This window comes from Canis lupus, chromosome 7 (genome assembly GCF_003254725.2).
Source record: "Canis lupus dingo isolate Sandy chromosome 7, ASM325472v2, whole genome shotgun sequence".
NCBI lineage: Eukaryota > Metazoa > Chordata > Mammalia > Carnivora > Canidae > Canis > Canis lupus.
The window spans coordinates 9,043,555-9,063,948 of NC_064249.1; the positions used below are offsets into that span (position 1 = coordinate 9,043,555).

Sequence of the window (20,394 nt, forward strand, 5' to 3'; positions counted from 1 at the left end):
TCATTTTTGATGGCTGAGTTGTATTCCAGTGTGTGTGTGTGTGTGTGTGTGTGTGTACCATCTTCTTTATCCATTCATCTGTCGGTGGATATCTTAGACCTTTTCCATAGTTTGGCTATTGTGGATATTGCTGCTACAAACATTGAGGTGCAAGTGCCCCTTCAGATCACTACTCTTGTATCTTTGGGATAAACACCCAGTAGTGCAATTGCTGGGTTGTAGCGTAGCTCTATTTTCAACTTTTTGAGGAATCTCTATACTATTTTCCAGAATGGCTGCACCAGCTTGCATTCCCACCAACAGTGTAGGAGGGTTCCCCTTTCTCTGCATCCTTACTAACATCTGTCCTTTCCTGACTTGTTAATTCTAGCCATTCTGATTGGTGTGAGGTATCTCATTGTGGTTTTGATTTGTATATCCTTAATGTTGAGTGATGTTGAGCATTTTTTATGTGTCTGTTGGCCATGCGTATGTCTTTCTTTGGAGACATGTCTCTTCATGTCTTCAAGCATCCAATTCTTGATCTCAGCTCAGGTCTTGATCTCAGGGTGTGAGTTTCTACGGAAAGAAGGAAAGAAAGAAGAAAGAAAAAAAAGAAAAGAAAAGAGAGAGAGAGAGGAAACAAGAGAAAAAAAGAGAAAAAAGAAATTTCTCCTAGATGTTTCTGAACCATTATGATACCAGCTATGTGGGTGCCTCTGCCCCAGCGTCCTGGGAAGTAGCTTCACTTATTTGGGTCAGATCCCCTGATTCCTGTATCCCATGTCTTTCACCCTCTTGGTTTACCAGTGTATGTTGGTAAAGACATGCTTTTATAGTTTTCTGAGAGGGTATATGGGAGCAAAACTTTGAGACCTAATGTTTACTCTTACACTCAATTAATAGCTAAGCTGGGCGTTGAATTCTAGATGTGAAATCATTTCTCTCTTTCCTCAATAGAAGCATTTCTCCACTGGCTTCCCTGTGTTGAGAAGACAAAAGCATTCAAGATCCTTCACCCTACAGACTGAACCTGTTTTTTCCTCTGGAGAAACTTTTTCCACATGTTCTGAAAATTCATGACAGTGCGCCTTTTGCTGTGCCTCAGTTCTCATTCATTGTGCTAGGCTTTTAGTAGGTCCTTTCAACCTGGAAACTCTTTTCTTTTCTTTTCTTTTCTTTTCTTTTCTTTTCTTTTCTTTTCTTTTCTTTCTTTTCTTTCTTTTCTTTTCTTTTCTTTTCTTTTCTTTTCTTTTCTTCTCTTTCTTTTCTTCTTTCTCTTTTTTTTTAAACTTGCCTCCAGCAGATCAAAGTGAAAATAAAAGAAGAGGGGAGAAGGAAGGAGAGGAGAGGTGGGAGGGGAAGGGTGGGGAGGGGAGAGGGCAGGGAAGGGGAGGGAAGAGTAAAGAAAGTAAACATGCAGAGTGGTGACAGTGGTGGATGAGGTGATGGAAGGATAAGCATAATAAGGACACTTTATTTCTCGTCAGCTTTTTAAAAATCACTTAAAATAAAATTCCTCACAGTTTCTCAAAAAAGGGAGAAGGAAAATTGAGAGACTGTTCTATTTTATGAACCCAAGATGGAAGGAAACCCTAGTGAGAAACAACAAAGTAAGGGCAGTGGAAAAGGAAGTAAGAAGGTAGCTCAACCTCAAGGATCTTGGGTGGAACAGAAAAGAGACATTGCAGGAGTGAGTCTGGAAATAAGAAGTGTGTTTAGCAGGTCACAGCTCCGAAGCCCTTGGCTTATTCTTTGTTTATGCTTACCCTGCTCTCTAGGTCCTGATTGCCTTAGCACCCTAGTCTAGAGCCAGTGGCCATACCACTGCCCCATCTCTCATCTCTGTCTCTTTGGGGCATCTTCTGGAATTGGGATGGGCATCTTATCTGCCTGCTAACAAAGGGGAGTAAAGACAGGAAGACCCCGTCCCTGTGTTAGCAGGGCCTCTCAAGCATTCTGGGTGACTGGCTTCTACAAAACTATTAGGACCTCACCCTTGCACTTTTAATAATTAGTGGGTCAAACAGACTTGTGGGCTTCTTTAGGAAGTTGGTCATTATTTACAAAATTACTCCTGTTGAAAAATGCACCTCAACTTCTAATGTAGAACATAATTTACTCCTAAACTCAAGAAGGCTAAAAAAGTTTTTAAAGGTCGGGGAGGGGCACCTGGGTGGCTCAGTTAGTTAAGTGTCTGCTTTCGGCTCAGTTTGTGGATCTCAGGGTCCTGAGTTCCAGCCCCACATTGGGCTCCCTGCTCATCAGGGAGCCTGCTTCTCCCTCTCCTGCTCGTCCTCTCACTGGCATTCTCTATGTCTCTCTTTTTCAAATGAATAATTTTTTTTTAATCTTTAAAAAAAGATTTTAAGTAAAAAGAGCTATTTCTATAGATGTATCAAAGCTTAGAGATAAGGACTAATGAGTCTTCTTTCTTTTTGTAATAATTTAAAAATCATTGCCCTCTGTGGGTAGTTTATGGGTTTATACAAACTGACTTTGTTCTATACAAAATTCCAAGTGATACATTAAAACAGAATTTAAAGAAGACACTACTCTGTCACCTATGCTTTTTTCTGTACTCTTAATTCCCAGCAGAGGGTCATCAAGCCTCTGCTAGCCCTTATCATCTGGCCACTCCATTTGGCAATGATGGGGACATGCTGGTCCTAGAAGGTGAATTGATATGGATATAGCCACATTGACATCTCTGACATCTTTCTTTTCCCCTTTTATGTCAAATACAGAAAAAGACTAAAAAAGCATGGGTTGAATGAATACACTGAGGGAATAAGTATTGATGCAAGAGACAAATCAGGTAAAAACACAGTAATTTTGAAAAGAGAATCCTTAAAAGTGAAGGTAGGCTTTCAAAGTCATATCGGTAAAAAATTCTCTTGGTTCCACCTTTTGTTTCATCCAGTTTTACAGAGATAGAACATTGTATTAGTTTAAGGTATATCACAAAATGATTTGATATATGTATAGACTGAGAAATGATTACCACGATAAGTTTAGTTACATAGTTAATTGAGTTCTTTGATAATTTCTTTCCCTTCATTTTTCTATTCTTTTTTTCCCAGATCTCCTGTTAATCAGGTGCTGAACTCCTGGACTAATCTAATATTCTTATTTTTCTCTCCAGTTTCCTATCACTTCATGGGAAATTTCTTCCATTTTTATCTCCTATTTCTTTTACTTATTTTTTAGAGAGAGGGAGAGAGAAAAAGAGAGAGAGAGAGAGAGATTGCATGAGGGGGTATGGTGGGGGCAGAGGGAGAGAGAGAGAGACAGAATCTTAAGCAGGTTCCATGCCCAGCATGAAGCCCAATGTGGGGCTCAATCTTATGACCCTGAGACAGTGACCTGAGCCGAAATCAAGAGTTGGATGCTCAACCAACTGAGCCACTTGGATGCCCTGTTTTACCTTTTATTTAATTTTCATTTGATGTTATACTTTGCATTCCCATCAATTTCTTATTCTCTAAATGTTGCTTTTTAATAGCATTCTGTTGTTTCATTGATGTTAATATCTTTTGTCTTCTGAAGATATTAATAATAGATATATTTTTAAGTTTTCTTATCCCTGCTTGGTCTTTGTTTCCTCATTTATTTGTGTTTGCCTGCCTTTCAGATTACAAACATATGGTAATCCTTAGGTGCCTGCTCATAATTAAGAGTGGGACCCTTGTGTGTATGAGTGGGGGAGAAGTCGTCGTTGGGGACCTGGTTGGACTTTGTGTTGAAGAATGTACGGTGTCATCAACTTTAGGATTGTCCTTTTGGATTTTGCTGAGTTCCTAGAGAAGTCCTCAGTCTCCTGGCTGGAGAATGCTTGCAGCATAGTAATCAAGTAAGGAGGTTGAAGGTCTCAACATTCAGTATATAAACTTTGCCTTAGGCTCTTCTGTCATATGGTACCTCTTCCTTTCACTGTCCCTTGTCTCTTCCAGCCTAGAGACTCTCTCAAGAATACACATGGCTTCTGTGAGTGGGGGAGGGGCACTGACTCAGCTTCATAGAAGGAGAAGGATATTTGGGGGTCTAAATGCTGCTTCTTTTTTTGAGAGAGCGAGCGAGAGAGCACATGCACAAGCAAGCAGGGGTGAGTGAGTGGAGGGAGGGCAGAGGGAAAGGCAGAGAGAGAATCTTAAGCAGACTCCATGCCCAGTGCAGAGCCCAACGCGGGGCTCGATCCCATGACCCTGAAATCATGACCTGAGCTGAAATCAAGAGTCAGATGCTTAACTGACAGCCACCCAGGCGCCCCTACAGGGATCTAAATGCTTCTTAAACTTTCAACCAGCCCTATTTTTAGCTCCCCCTTCATTCTCACTGCTAATGACACTATTGCCACTAATGCCTAGGTCTTTCAGGAAATTCTGCTGTAAATCAAATTATTGTCTAGATTTCCCCTCTATCATCTTAGGATTCAGCTTTCTTTGGTCTGCCAAGTCAATCACTGCTTTTTAGCTTTCCAATTTTTGTTACTCTCCTCTCTCGTGCTCTTTGTCCTAATGTGTTAATGTGCTAAAAGGACGTTTCCTTTGTTGTGCTTTAATGGTGTTTTGGGAGTGATCGGATGTAAATGTGTGTGTTCAGTCAACCATGTTTTCTGACAGCCATACTAATGGTTTGCAAAGGCAATTAGGAACTGCTGGCTGTGGCCCAAGGTGACCCCCCACAAAACTGAAAAGTAGTTTTCAAATCTTTAAAGCCAAGAGCTCAGAGCAATGTAGCAATCATACAAAATAAAGCCACCTAAGGGTGGGTACCATCACTACTTGGCAGAAAAGGAAAACGAAGTTCAGTATCAGTGAAACAGCATGCAGGGAGGCCAGAACCCAGGGTCTCTCTGACCCCAAGGCCATACTCCACTAAATTACCCCCTCCTAAGCTTCAGTGTGTGTCAGAATCACCTGGAGGGCATCTGACACAGTTCTGGACACTTGACCCCAGAGTTCCTGATTCCATAGGGTGGGTGGGCCCTAGAGAATATATATCTCTAACAAATTCCCAGGTAATACTGTTACTGCTGGGAACAGTGAGAAGCACGGCACTATCGTTCTCTCTCCTCTTCCACCGTTTGTTTTATTTCAGATTATGTTGTCAAACTCTATGGACATAAATGTTGCTTTTGATTAGTTCTTCATGGTCAAGGCATGTTACATTATTCACCAATTTCTTTTTTTAGAGTAGGTTTATACAGATCAAAAGGAGAGAGCTGCTTTTCTATGAAAAGCCCATTTCTGGGATATAGACTATAATATCCCCCCTTTCCCCTCCTCCCCCCTTCCTTCTCTCCACCCTGTTCCCCGCTTCAACTCTACTCCCACCCTAGCTATCCTGTCACCCCCAGACCTCACAGATGCCGAAAAGAAAAACCAAGGAAACAGAAACCCTTTCCAATTCCTGCTTGTGAACCAGATAGTGCCTCATATTCAATATCTATTAAGATTATGCCTTACTGCTGCTTATTTTAATGAGATTTAATTTCTTCATTTTTTGAAGAAAAAAAAAAGAAGACTCTTGTTAGATGAGTTTCCCTTAGAAGAAAATCGCCAGTCTTATGATCCTCAATTCCCCATTAGCCAGCCATATGATTCGGATGAACTGCTCATTAAGTCATGTAGCTGCACTGGTGGGTTGGGGGTAAAAGTCATTAACACACACAACATTGGCACTGAGAGCTCAAAGCAGTCCAGAGACATCCTTTCACTTCCAAGACATTAATGAGATACAGCAAGTAGAATCTAAATAGCCAGAGAAGGAGCTCAGAAATGGAATCTTCTGCTTTCTCGGTTAAGCACAGCCCAGCAAATCCTAAAGAGGTGAACCCAGTGACTTCTGCACTCACAATATTATCTGATAAGGACAGGAAGATGGTGTCTTCTGACTTACACCTTCTTGGGTTCAAATTCCAGCTCAGCCACTTAGAGCTGTGTGGCCAGATGCAAATTATTTTGCTGTTTATTCCCTTCATTTCCGTCAGTCTAACAAAAGAAATATCACCTGCTCACTTCCCTGGGATGTTGGGAGAATGAGACACTGTGAAAGTACCCAGAGTACTGAATTGGAACAAAGAGACCTTCGATGTTACCGTCTCTTGCAGCTAGTCCGCAAGTCCAGTGTCAGAACACACACATCAGAGGGCAATTTGCTAAGACAGTAGCCTGGAACACTAGCCTGAATGGGAACTATTATCTTTTACTTGTACAGACAGACTTAAAATTTATCATAACAGGGAAAACACTGGAATCCAGAGAGAGGTTTCACACCAAGCTCATCCTGCAAAAACAGAGGACTGCAAAGGAGCTTCTCAAATCCATACATGTTAAGAACTTTGACACATCGGGGGCACCTGCGTGGCTCAGTGGTTGAGTGTCTGCCTTCAGCTCAGGTTGTGATCCTGGGGTCCTGGGATCGAGTTTCACATCAGGCTCCCCATGGGGACCCTGCTTCTCCCTCTGCCTGTGTCTCTGTCTTTCTTTCTGTGTCTCTTATGAATAAGTCAATAATATTTACTTAAAAAAAAGAACTTTGACACAATAGTTGAAATACTATGTGGTGATTCAGAATGAAGCTATTCATTGATTAGGAAGGACTGAAGGATACATGGAAGCATGCAGGAAGGAAGCAGGGACAGGGAGGAGGGCCTGAGAACCCAATTTAAGTCCTCATTCCATGTCAAATTGGCCCACATGACAGCAACACATCTCATTTTGTTAATGTAGTATTTTTGGTCTTTGCTGCTGTTATTGCGCATGCTTATCCTAATGTGATGATGAGTGGGTGTGAGGATAATGTTTATATTGGCATAGTAACTGGCAACTAACTTTTAAAATCTTATTTCTTGAAATCCATAGCTATGGGTCTATCTCACTGTCTGGGAAGAAATGAGTAGTAACAAGGGGGGAGATAAAAAAAAAGTAGTGCCATGTTAGCAGATCAACTCAGCCTAGGAGAACTATGTACTTTGGAGACAAAAAGTTACAATTTGGAAACCTGGTTTCACTACCAACCCCAGGAAAATCGTTCTTCCTCTCTAAATATCTTTATATAGAATAGTTACCTATAGTTTATTTTTTAATAAGTGGGATCATGTATGCAAACTGCTTACCACAGCACCTGGTATATAATAAATGCCCGATAAATATGATAATTAATAGCAAGATGGTTAAGGACCATCTCCAGAGTCATCATTTCCTGGAAACATTCCTTCACTAAATCATCTGATGTCTTAATTCAACAAACATTAACTGAATACTCAGGCGTGTTAGGTGCTATGGTGGGAAGCAACATGGTGTAGTGAAAATTACTTGGTGTCTGAAAAGAAAGAACGCTATTGGCCCTGCCACTGTCGGGGAGCAAGGATTTCTTTCCCCTTCAAGGGTCCTTCTAGCTGGACTAAGAATCAAATTGACATGAGACAGATTAACAAGAGAAAATAAAAAGTAATAGCATTCATACAGGGAATCCACCCAGACATGACAATTCCAAAGGCAGTCAGGCAAAATGATGTCTACATGTCACCCTGAACTAAGGAGAAGGGGTTAGGGGTCTGGGACTTCAGAAGAAAGGAATCACTTCACAAGGCTATAAGAAGAGCAGGTACTTGGTAATTAGAGGTTTGTCCTGCCATACAGATGGGTCTCTCAGGTCAAATTTATCTCTGCTAATAACCAATTTAGATTCTTCTATGTGGTTAATAGAAGGACAAAAGTTTCTCTTCAACCCACAGGGGGTTGATTGCCCTCAGGTCAAAATAATCTTCATGACAAAGTGGCTCATCTTGGGGCATCCTGCCCTTGGCCCCTACACCACAAATTTATGTCCTAAGAGCCTCAGTTTCCTCATTTATGAAAGAGAGAGCATAATCTGCCCATGTCGGGATTTCTGTGAAGATTCACCGAATTCACAGGATAAATATCCGCCACGGTGCTGGCATGGGGTGGATCCAAAAAAAATCTGAGTTTTCTTTCTTGACCCACTCAATGTTAATATCCCTCCATTCATCACCCCGAGACTCAGGTTCCCTCAGTTCTACTGTGATATGTAGGCTTGTGCTTTTCTTTAAACATAAGACTTTCTGGAGTGCAGGAGTTATGGTGATCATTCCAGGGATATCTTTCTTCTTCTGCATCAGGGCGTGCTCAGAAAGTGCTGTTGGCTGACTACTGGAAGAGACTGTCCCAGAGAGGTGAGTTCCCTCAGGTTTAATGGTACAAGGTTTACAATGTGGGTGGGCTTTTTCTACGCCCCACAACCACTTCTCTGACACCAGCTGGGTGTCCTACAATTCAACTCCATTCTGAGGCTATCTGCCAGAGGCAGCATCAGATTCCACAGATTAAGGGCTCAGCCCCAAAGACTGCCTCCACTTAAGATGCCATTTGCAAGTCCAGATTGCTACTTGTACTTCTGACAATAGTTCCCATGAACTCCTCCATAGGTTCGATTAATTCGCTAGAGCAGCTCACTGAACTTGGGAAACCTGTGTACTCACTAGATTAATGGTTTATTACAAAAGATATTAAAGGAAAGGAGCCAATAGCCTGATGAAGAGATACACAGGGCAGGCCCTGAACAAAGGAGTGTCTGTCTTCCTGGAGTTTGGGGCCTGGCATGGCACTTGGAAGCGTTCTGGTTCACCAACCTGAAGCTCTTCAAATCCTCTTCCCTTGGTTTCTTATGGAGGATTCATTACATAGGCATGATTGATTAAATCATTGGCTATTGGTGAATAAAGTCCATATTCATCCCCTCTTCCCTCCCAGGAGGTTAGTGGGGGAGCAGAAATGGGGTGGGGGTTGAAAGTTCCAACCCTCTAATCATTTGATTGGCTTTCCTGGCAACCAGCCCAGATCCTTAGGCGCCTCCAAAAGTCACCTCATTAATACAACAAGAGACACTTTTATTGCTGTCAGCAGAGGAAATTCCAAGGGTTTTAGGAGCTCTGTGCCAGAAACAGGGAGGAAAAGCAAATATGTATTTAGCCCTATAAATCATAACATCACACAAAGGCTTCATGAAGTGGTCTCAAACCAGGATCAATCACTTGCTTGGGCAGTCAGAAATGCAAATTCTCATGCCCACTCCAAATCTACTGAATCCAAATCTCCAGAGGTGAGACCCAGGAATTTGTAGCTCTTCAAACCCTGCAAGTGATTTTTTGCGGCATCTTCATGTTTGAGACACACTGCTTTATACCCCAGGGATCCCCACTATTTCTCTAATAAATTGTCAGTATAATGCTCTACTTTAAAGGAGGAGAATGGTCTAAGGGGAAAAAATACTGGGCCATATTGAGGAAGCAGGATGAGGCCAAGAAGGCAGCTAGCCTTACCCCTCTAGACAGAATAACGACAGTGAAGCCAGGAGAGAATGAGGGAATGATCCCACAGGTCAGTGGTACCTGCATGCAGGGAATACAAATGACTATACTCTCTTCTCAGTGTCCTACCAAGACTATGTCCTCATTCCTCCTCAAGCTGGACAGTTTTCTTCTGAGCACAGAAAGTGTCCCTGAAATCAGGGAATTTAAAACACTCATACATTCTGTACTTTATAACAAAAAAAGCCTGAAAACTCTCACTTAATATCTTGCTAAGAATAGCACAAATTCCTATAACCACGCTGAAACTCTGCTGTGTTGGTGAATGTCACTTAACAAGCAAAATTCTTACAGGGGAGACAGAAGGTTATTTTCAGCTATTTCTCATCTGTCGAATAAAACAACAGCTCCCACTCCACAGTAACCCATTAACCATGCAGTCTGTGCCATCTCATTTCAACCAGTGTTTTAATAGCACCACAGATAAAAGCACAGCAATTTCCACAGGCAATTACTTCTGCAAATGAATCAAGAAGGTCAGACACAGGTTGGAAAGGTCTCCAAATAATTTGCTACTTTTACTTATTTTGTGCTTGCTGAGTTCCTGATTGCAAAGAGACAACCACTTAGTTACAGTACACCTGGCTAAAAAGATAGAGTGGCTTGCAGGTTTTCAAACCCAGGTCTTGCTTGACTTCATAATGAGAGCCCTAAGTTTATATCTGGCCAATATGAGTCATCAAAGAGAATCTAATTAGCAAAGCCATTTAAAATAATACATAATTTTTAAAGCCATTTAAACAGGCATGTTAACCTGAAGGGAGCTCATTTTCCAATAGTAGTTATGTCTACTCCTAAAGTTATGAGCTCTCAGAAAGTTCAAATTTTTCTTCTCCCTCTCTAAACAACGACAAAAAAGAAAAAAAGTGTTTTTTTTTTTCAAAAGACATTACTATCACCATGGTGAATTAAATTGGAACAGCACAATGCATGAAACGTCTCAAAGAAATACCTCTTCCAATAATAGTAAGAGAAAGAAATTAAAATCACTTTATCCATTGTTGACAACTCTGATCTTGGCACTTCAGAATCTGCTGATTTTCCTACTTGAATGACCAGCAGTCTCTTAGTTTCTCAAAGGCAGTCCTGGAATTATTTGGTTGCTAAGTGACATTGTAGATCCCAGCACCTCTGTCCACACTGTCTCAAGTGACCATGACCCAACCAGCTTCCTACTCCACGGCATGCCGAGGAGTGGAGAGAACAGAAACTCTCATCTTGGACATATCTTTCGTTCTTTCATGAGTCAGTGGTCCTCATTCTGGCTCTGCTGTCTCATAGCTGTAAGCCAAGTGACTTCACCTCTTTGTGCAAAGAGACCCAAATATTTGTTTCAAAAAGGAGTAATAACAGTAATAATCACAACTGAAATTTATATGCTTTTTATGATGTACAAATCACTATTCCAATCATTTTGCATACATGATTTATGTCCTGGTAGCTACTACTACTAGTATCTTCATTTTATAGATGAAAGCTGAGTCCAGAATGTCTAAGTGATTTGCCCAAAGTCACGCAGCTGGGAAATGACAGATGGAGGATTCACACGCAGGCAGGCTGGCTTGGGAGCCCACTCCACCATGGCACCAGGCGCCTCTCTTAAACACATGTCTACTGTATACCAGATACTGCTCCGGTGCTGCAGATACACCACTGGCTCACTGAAATCTCTTAAGAGCCCTATGAGGAAGGGACTGTCACTAGCCTTATTTGCAGACAGGCCACAGAGAGGTTAAGTAACTTGGCTAAGGTCACACCTAGTAAGCATGGAGCTAGATTCAACCCCAGTCCCCTGCCTGAAACATTTATGGAGGGTTTCTCAGCCTCCACACCATTGATACTTTGGACCGGCTCATTCTTTGCTGTGGGAAATTTTTTTTATGTTAAGATTTTATTTACAAGCCTCCGTTGTTGTACGGAAAGTAAAAATGCTATTATAGTCTTGATGTGACTAGTAGCCACTGGCGGTTGACGCGCCAACCACTCACTCACCAACCACCCATGCTACAGCAAGCCTCCAGAACCTAACAGCACTTACAATTTTGTTGGGGTGAAGTTCCCAAGTTGATGGTGGATTTTGAAGAGGGACCAAATGGTGAAAGAATGTAACAGGAACTATTCTTTGGCTCTTTGGGTGGGTGGTGTCCTGTGGTTGGTATCACAGATAACCTTTATTACTATTATTATCTAAACTGCTACCGATGAGCAGTCCAACCAATACTAAACAGTTCTTTCTTTGCAGGTTATTTTGGTCTTAATTATCATCTTCATCAGTTTCTCTTTTCCTCTTTTACCTTCCCCCTTTCTTCCTCCTCATCCCCTTAATCTTCATCACCTTGCCCATCAGGTCCAAATTCTTCCTCCTCACTGACTTCAATTTTATCCTACCCCTCCCCCATTTACACTTCTTCTTCCTCTTCATCTTCTTGGTTATCAAACTCCTCCTCCTCCTCACCATCCTCATCCTCCTCATCTTCTCCTACAGCTGGCTCTTCTTCATGCACACCATCTACCTGGACTTCTGGATCCTCTCTGTCCTAGCCATCCAGGTAGGTCAAGCTGGGGAAGATGCTCTCTCCCTAGCTATTCAGACTAGTAACCCCACGGTTAGAAACAGATTCAGGCTTTTCAGACATTCCCACTTTTTCAGAGGTTCCAAGGTGCTGATATTTTGCGGTAGATTGCACTGAAGTTCAGATGTGTGAAATTTGAAAGGCTTTCTGCTAACCTGTCCAGACCTCTAAAGACGCTACTGACATCCAGCTCAAGCTTTTTCAATTTAGGTATCTAGGAGAGATTTGAAACTGAAATCAAGCCTGCATTTATGGAACTGAGCAACTCTACACTCACAAAGTCAGTGCTCAGCCCACAATTTTCCCGTCATCTGATCTGCAGTTGTCCGAGACAAGTTTTCCAACACCTGCGGGGTCTGGTTCCTCAGCTCCAAGGGGAGCCTTCTCTTCAAGTCCACGGTGTCTCTTCCTCACTCTTCAAACTTCACTTTCCACATAGAGGCAGAGAGATGACAGGCATCCGGGCCTGTGCGGGGAGGGCCCCCAGACGGTCGGGCACTGGAGCCCCCCGGGACCCAAGTGACTCCCCGGGGGGGCCCAAGGAAGGGCATGGGAGCACAGCGCTGGTCTCACTACCACACCCCTCCCAGCCACCAGCCACACTGCACTGAGATGCTGGGGGGCGGGTCGGGGCAGCTCAGCTTGGCTTGACTTGGCCCCTTGAATAAATAAACCAACCAAAGGAGGAAGTCAGACAAGAAACAGGGCTGCAGGGAATCTAAAGTCCCTCTGATCTCCAAGAAATGACTATGATTATGAATTATGATTGTGGAATTGGATAGAAAAATTGAAGTGGATGATAATACACCAGGTCTATTCAAGATGATAAAAACTTAGCCTTTCTCATCTCCTTAGAGACAGAAAGACAATTTTCAGCCTAATGGTGATGTCCATAATTGACTCTGAGGACTTCTTATAAGCCCAGATATCTGTCTCCTGCAAAGATTTTGATGAGGTAGAAATAATTTTCCTGCTATAACCTGTACCATGAGCCTCTGTTGCTTCCCCACCCTAACTCTGACACATCATAGCAGTCAGAGCTCTGCAGTCACACTGACTGAAGAGTTAAATACTAGCTCTGCTACTTACTTGCTGTGTGACTTTGAGCAAAGCACTTGATCTCTCTGAACTCCATTTTCTCCATCTGCACAAATAGAGAATAATACCATCCTTGGTGAGGACTAAACATGATGAAATATATGAAATGCTCCACGTAGTACTTGCTCAACACATGTTGCTATGTTATTATTATTCAACATCCAACTCAAAACAAAACCTAACTCTTTCAGAAGCCTTCAGGAACCATCACATCTAACTACCCCCCTTCTGCTCCCCAGTGTAACTCATGTGCAAAATCAACAATCCTCAGATGAGTCCTGCCTACCTGGAACCATCATGACCATGTTTGTCAATCGGGGGGCATAGCAGAATCATCAAAACAGCTTTTTTAAGATTATATTTTCCTAGGTTTAGTTATAGTCAGGGGTGAACTGAGGTGAGAAGAGGGTGAGCAAGTAGATTTTTTTTAAAACTCCCCATGATTCTTACAGGCACCATTATCTCATCCACTTCTGTGAGCCTCTAAATTATCTGTGAGTAACCACTGGATGCCTTGTTTTGAAAAAGTCTGGTTATGTTCAACTATTCTAAAAATGTTTAAGGAAAAGAATATGATGCCTTTATGAAACAGATTATAAAAGAACAGGCTTAGCCAAGAAGCACTTAACGCTAACTGGGTACTGATGATTTAAAAAAAAATAAAAGAGGGGGTGTAGTTAATTGAAGAAACTAGTAACTTTTGAACTTTCTGCTAGTTAAGAAGAAATAATCATAGGCTAGGTTCAGATTTTACAGAAACTAGAAAAAAATTGCAGCCTTTACTTTTTTCCCCTCTTTTCTCACTTGAAAGAGGAAAGATTAAGGAATAGTATGGAGAGAAAAAGGTAATTTTAGGCCTTGAAATTAGCAAGGTCAATATTTTTCATGAAGAGAGATGGCTAAGGGTGGCTGGCCAAATGTCAGGAGGAAGGAACAGAACCTTCACCAGGGCTTTGAGCAGCCAAGCCTTGAGTGTCTGCCATGACACTTTGGACAAGTCAAGGGCCCTGGGCTTCCAGCCCTGAATCACTGGGCCTGCAAGACAGTCAAGGTTACCCAGGGGGAAGAAAGCAAAAGAAAAATTAAGCTAAGCAGTGGTGGATGTGTTGAGCTTAGGGAGGGAAAAAACCCAACATTCAACTTGTATTTAGCTGTTTGATAAGATATGTACATATCTTGATAAATCTGTCCAAAAAATAGCAACCAGAAATTATTATATTCTATTCTGTTGACAGTATTGTTGCTAATAGAAAAGGACCAACTGGTAAATTCCTTCAGATTTCTGATTCAGTTTTACCATACCAATACCACTCAATAGTTGCCTTGGGGGTAGCTACCAGGGACTGTAAGAATGGTGCATATAAAAATATGATCAGCCTTGAGGTAAGCAGAAGAAACCATCCCTAGGAAATGCTTCTGGAGAGGCAACACTCAGGATAGAAGGAAGCATGTGGGAAGGTGTTCCAGACAATGGAAAGAACATCTCCAAAAGTGCAAAAGGCAGGGATAATGACAATGTGGGCTAGGGGACAGGTGAGGTTATTTAGCTGTGGTATTAAGTACATGGAAACAAAGTCTGCATTTAACTGTAGACTGCATTTGGGGAAATGAGTGAAGAAAGCTCTTATGCATAAGAGGATGCCAGAACTGAGTCTTGAATTATTCTGGTAAATGAGGAAGTGAGGGTAAATGGAAAATTCTGGGCAAAGGGAACAGTATGACCAAGCCCAGATGGTTGAAAGAACAAATCTTGTTGAGGAACTGCAAGTCTCTCAGCATAGCTGATTCTTAGAATTCAAGAATGGTGATGGGGTGACTCTAAGATGTCATGTGACAAGACAACACCATGAAAGGCATCCTTAGGTTTTATCTTATAAGCAGTGGAAATCCATATTTACACCTGGTATCTCCACTCTTGGGCTCAGCACAGACATGGCAAACTCAACCAGCATCCTGAGATGCAGAATTTGCTCCACTTGCAGATTCCAGGGGAAGAATCAGAGCAGCCCCCAACTGCGTCACTCTAACAGCTGGCTTCAGGCCAAGGGGGACACTAACCATCTCAATATTTATGAGTGATCCACTGGTATCACCATACGTTTTAAACTTCTAATTTGGTTTGCAAGATGGGCCATCATATTGATATTACATTCATTCTGATACAGATGTTGGCTAGTCAAATTTTCAAATTGCCGTAGCTTCTGTAGCTTTTGAAATGTTTTCCAACTTAATTCAGCACCCAGGGAGGAGTTTCAGAAAGATGTTTTCACTGAGTCAAGTCTACAGTCTACACATGGGCTAGTAAATGGAAGACCAGAAGTAGACTCTCATCCAGCATATACACAGGGGGCAGAGATCCTGATTCCGTGACAGCCCTCTATTTCTCTTCTAAAACTTAGATTTCATTTGAGGAATATAAAAAAATAGTGAAAGAGAATAAAGGGGAAAGAAGAAAAAATGAGTGGGAAATATCAGAAAGGGAAACAGAACATGAAACACTCCTAACTCTGGGAACGAACTAGGGGTGGTGGGAGGGGAGGTAGACGGGGGGTGGGGGTGACTGGGTGACGGGCACTGAGGTGGGCACTTGATGGGATGAGCACTGGGTGTTATTCTACATGTTGGCAAATTGAACACCAATAAAAAATAAATTTATTAAAAATAAATAAATAAATAATAAATAAATAAATAAATAAATAAATAAATAAATAAATAAATCTTAGATTTCAGCTCCACTCAGAGAGGCTCTTCTGAGCCAGTCAACCCTCTCGTTGCCCCCTAAATCCAAAAGGAAGGAGGCAGAGAACCTGAGCAGTGGCAGGCTTGGTTGACCCTGGGAAGCTAAACATTGCCATCAATAAGAGGAGGAAAATGGAAGTTCTGAGGGGCCCACACTTACTACAGAAAGAGCAGACAATAGTCTCTACTCTGCCCTGAGAGGTATGATTGAAACCCTGGGCTGTTCCCCAGTATGACTCTCAGGGGCTCTAACAGAAATCATCCAACTTTCAGTTGATATTATAATAGCTCTAAATTCTCTACCAACAATGCATTAGTGTGGACCACTCCCACCGGTATCCCGCCCTTGGGTGGCTCCTGCTCCTCCCTGGTCTCTGATTACAACAGATGGACTGGGGTGTCAGAATGATAAAAGTGAGCCCCATTTGGCACATGGTTGTTTAATCAGCAGCAGTATATGCTCAGCTGCTTAGAAACTGCGGGCCATGTACCCTCTTTAGAACTAAAAACAGTTCAACTATTAATGCAGAAATGAATGGGTTTTCAGATAATCACTTCAGTCTAATAGCCAAACTTGATCTCTTTATTTATTCTCTTATTCCACAAACATTTACTGAGCATCTCCCTTGTGTTAGGTGTGGTATTAGCACTGAGGTACAATGTCTGATGAGAGCAGTGTCTATATGAATAGACAAATGAGACACAGTGTGGTCAGCACAATCTAGACTTAGGGGTGGGGGTTAAGGCGTAGGAGTGGGCAGGGTGTACAGCATCCCCAGAGAACAGTTTTGAAGGATAAACAGAGTTGGGAGTATGGCAGTGGAATGGGAAAGGAAGACTTCCAAGCAAAAGCACACGGTCCAGCCCTTGGGCACAGGGTATGGATGGCGAGGGCAGTGAGAGAGGAGGCTGGACAGGTGCACAGGGACTAGGCTTGAAGCCCTATGTCAGGCTAAGTAAGATGCTGGGATTTGCACAAATCAAGACTTGCTCACCAAACCCACCTCTGAACCAGTGGATGTTTCCAGAGCTTCATTAAATATAATGAGGGGACAGGCACTGCCCTTTGCTGAAGAATTTACAGGTATTCGGTTATGTCCACCAATTAAGTCTCAGTGCTCTGGTTAAATCCTAGCAGAGTCATGAAGTCACTGCAGCTAAATCAGCCAATCAGTAAAGAACATGGATCAAATGCCCGACCTCCGCAACTACCAGCCTCTCCTTTGTTTTTTTTCTTTTCAGTCCTATCACGCAGGCTCAACAGGCTCAATGATATTTTGGTATCATTTCTGCACACTTCTTCCATCACCCTCCTCATTTTAGTTACCCATCTGACCATTTCCCCTGTTCCACTCCTGCTGCTGCTTCTGGTGTGCACAGCCATCCCTCCTCAAAGGCCCCCAAGCCCTCATCCTCTCTCCAGTCCCTCCCAAACCACCTCAAATCTTGCTTCTACACAGTGGTAGCCACAATCTGAAGACACTCTTTGGATCATATCATTCCTGGCTCCAAATTTCAGAAGTTCCCCACTGAACTCAGCATCTGGTCTATCCTCCTTGGGTCGGTGCCCAGGCGGGGGTTCCAACATGCCTATCCACACTTATCTTCACTACTCATGCTCACGCAGCTGGGCTCGCCCAGTGCTTCACTTTGACTTCTGTTTTAGCACTTGTCACACATAACTCACAATGTCGTTGTCTTTAGACATGCCTCCTCTCCACGGGGAAGGCAAGTTCTGTAAGGGTAGGGGTGACAGGTATATTTCCTCACCTCTGTTGCTCTTCTGCACCTGGCACAGGGTAAACTCTCAACACATTACTGATGAGCTGAATTTCACTCTCCAGAAGAACCCAGTGAGTTCTTGGCCACCAGTGCTTCTATTTCTTCCTGTGAGCTGCTCCTGGCCTAGCCCGGTTCTACCGATGGTACCCATGGTAACAAATGGCCATCTCAGACACTATGGTAATGTAAGAATGGGCTCCAGGCAGTCAATTACTTGAGGACAGCAAAAAGATTCTATAACTTAGTAATGCAGTTTGAGTGAAAAGGAGAAAAAAAAAATCCAAATTTGAAAGTTCATAGGCCAGCAATATTTTCCACAAAAGAGAACTGATTCCCAGTTGTGCATAAAATTGTTCCAAAAGTAACTGGTATGCCCAAGAGGCTTCCTGAGGTTGAAGACTTCTGCCAGAAGAGTGGCCAGTAGAGCTCAGTTTAAACATTTTTCCCCTAAGGACCATATTGCATCAAGAAAAGGCCCAACGATGACATGTACTCTCCCTGCATTTTTTTTTTACAGCACATCTTAATCTGGTCATGTCTTTTTCCTGCTTAAAAGCCTTCCAACACTCTTCTTACTGGAGAACAGAGTCCAAACACCTTAGTAAAAAAAAAAAAAAAAAAAAAAAAAGGCTTACATTTATTGAGTGCTAGCTTTATGCCAAGTACTAGGTCAAGTATTTTACAGAGCTTATTTCATTGAATCCTAGCGACCTATATAACAGGCACTATTTTAGTACCTATTTTAAATATCTGAAAACTGAGATACAGTGAGGTTACATAACTTGGCCCAAATCACACAGGAACCAGTGGTAGAATCAAGACTTGAACTAGGCAGTCTGTGGCCTGAGCACTCTATCCCTGCACTGGCCCTTGCCTACTGGTGTGGCTCCGTCTCTCACAGTGATCCTCTGTCCCTTGTCCTCCCTAAGCCCCTCTTGGCTTTGTTCAGTACCCTGATTATGCCCAGTTCCCTCAGTCAGCCCCTGGACCTTTGTTGCCAGAAAGTCCATTATTCTGATGAATGTGACCCTCTCAACTGGGGTCTCAAATTCGAGCTTTAGGACTGCTTTCCACTCTTAAAACCTTGAGGACAACAAAGAATTTTTGTTTATGCAGATTATATCTGTCACTACTTACCATGTTACAATGTCAATCTGAGAAAACTTAAAAATATTTATTTATCCACTTAAAAATAATAACATGTTCATTAGAGGTTAACAGACATTGTGTATGTTACAAAAATAGCAACACTATCCAAAACATTAAAAAATTAGTAAAAAGAGTGCTACTGCTTTACATTTATATAAATCTTTTTAATGCCTGGTTTAAGAGATGACAGCTAAATTTTTTGTACCTGCTTCTGCCCTCAACCTGAGGTGGCATGTTGTTCTGGTTGAAGTATATGAAGAAAATCCAGTCTGACAGAGGTATGTAGTTGGCAAAGGGAAGAATATTTTAATAGCCCTTTCAGACAACTAAGGACATTCTCCTCTGATACTACCCTAAAACTCAACAAGTGGTAGCTTCTTAGAGTTTAATGTGGGATCTGAAATCATATCATTGAACTCTTCGTATTCTGTTATATGAATACATTGGTCTACTTTGCACTTCGAATGGGTCTTTTACCCACATATGATTTTGTGACATCACGCATTGGTCATATGGAAAATATGAGTTCATTAAGTGATGCAGATCTTCCAAAAGTCAACACATTCCATCAAACAATACCAAAAACCATACTCGTTAATATTGCCATCAATTGAATCCACACAGTCTTTTGTATTAGAAACTGTCACATTCGTGATGGCAGTTACCAGTTTTCCATAATTCCAACTTTTGCTGGAAAGCTTTAATTTTATAATTGGTAACAAATACTGTCAGTCATTTTCCTTGACATGATGGGCTCACCTCAGTGATTTTTCATGAAAATGTCGTCCAAATACCCAAGACTGGAAAGCGATACTTTATGTGTCATTTATTCTTTCGAGTAAAAATGGCAGTGAAAACAGCAGGAAAAGAGACCCTGTTGCTGTGTGGAATCCAATTGCACAAATGCTTTTCCTTGAAGCAGCCGAATTTCAGAACGCAGAAGTGCTTTACATATGCTTCCAATTTTGTCACACAGAATGTTAAAATATATACTCAAGGGTCAAGATTGACTAAATTTAACTATTCTTATCACTTCATCAAGGGCATTCTTCAGTAAAACTGTGGGGTTTTTTTGTTTTTTGTTTTGTTTGTTTTGTTTTGTTTTGTTTTGTTTTGTTTTAGCAAGTGCTTGGTACTGAAGAATATAATGACAACTAATACAGTCTGGGACTGCCTTGATTCATGCTAAGGTCTGGCTACTTACACACCATTGCTTTTGTACCATCAATGCACACATCAACACAGTAAAAGAGGCAGATAAAGTCTTTGCATTATTGTATAAATAGCTTTGCAATCTCTGGGAAGGTCTTGGGAACCCTGGGAATACAAAGATCCTGCTTTGAGAACTGTTGCCCTTACACACCTCTTTAGTGTCATTTTGAATGCTGTTTCCCCGAGGAATCTTACCACCTCCCCTCCTTCTGAGCCACCACTGTGATTTGCACAAACTTCTGGCATAGTTATAACATTTTATGATGCATAGTTAATTATATCATCTTTCTCATCTACAACTGTAAGTTTCTCTAGGCAGAAACCACGTCTTATTTAATCTCTAAATACCAAACCTTTAACAGTGTCAAGCACCTGGTAAGTGCTTGATAAATACTGTTGAATGAGTGAATAATTTGTATGGTAGATTGTGTTTTCTAAAGCTGGTTATGACAATATGTCCCATCACAC

At 41.8% G+C, this 20,394-nt stretch overlaps 1 protein-coding gene across 2 annotated transcripts in view; it reads right to left on the bottom strand.

The window, feature by feature from the left end:
* The window catches only part of KCNH1 (potassium voltage-gated channel subfamily H member 1), a 372,021-nt gene that overhangs the window by 118,607 nt on the left and 233,020 nt on the right, over positions 1-20,394 (bottom strand). The gene's annotated exons all lie outside the window — the stretch shown is intronic.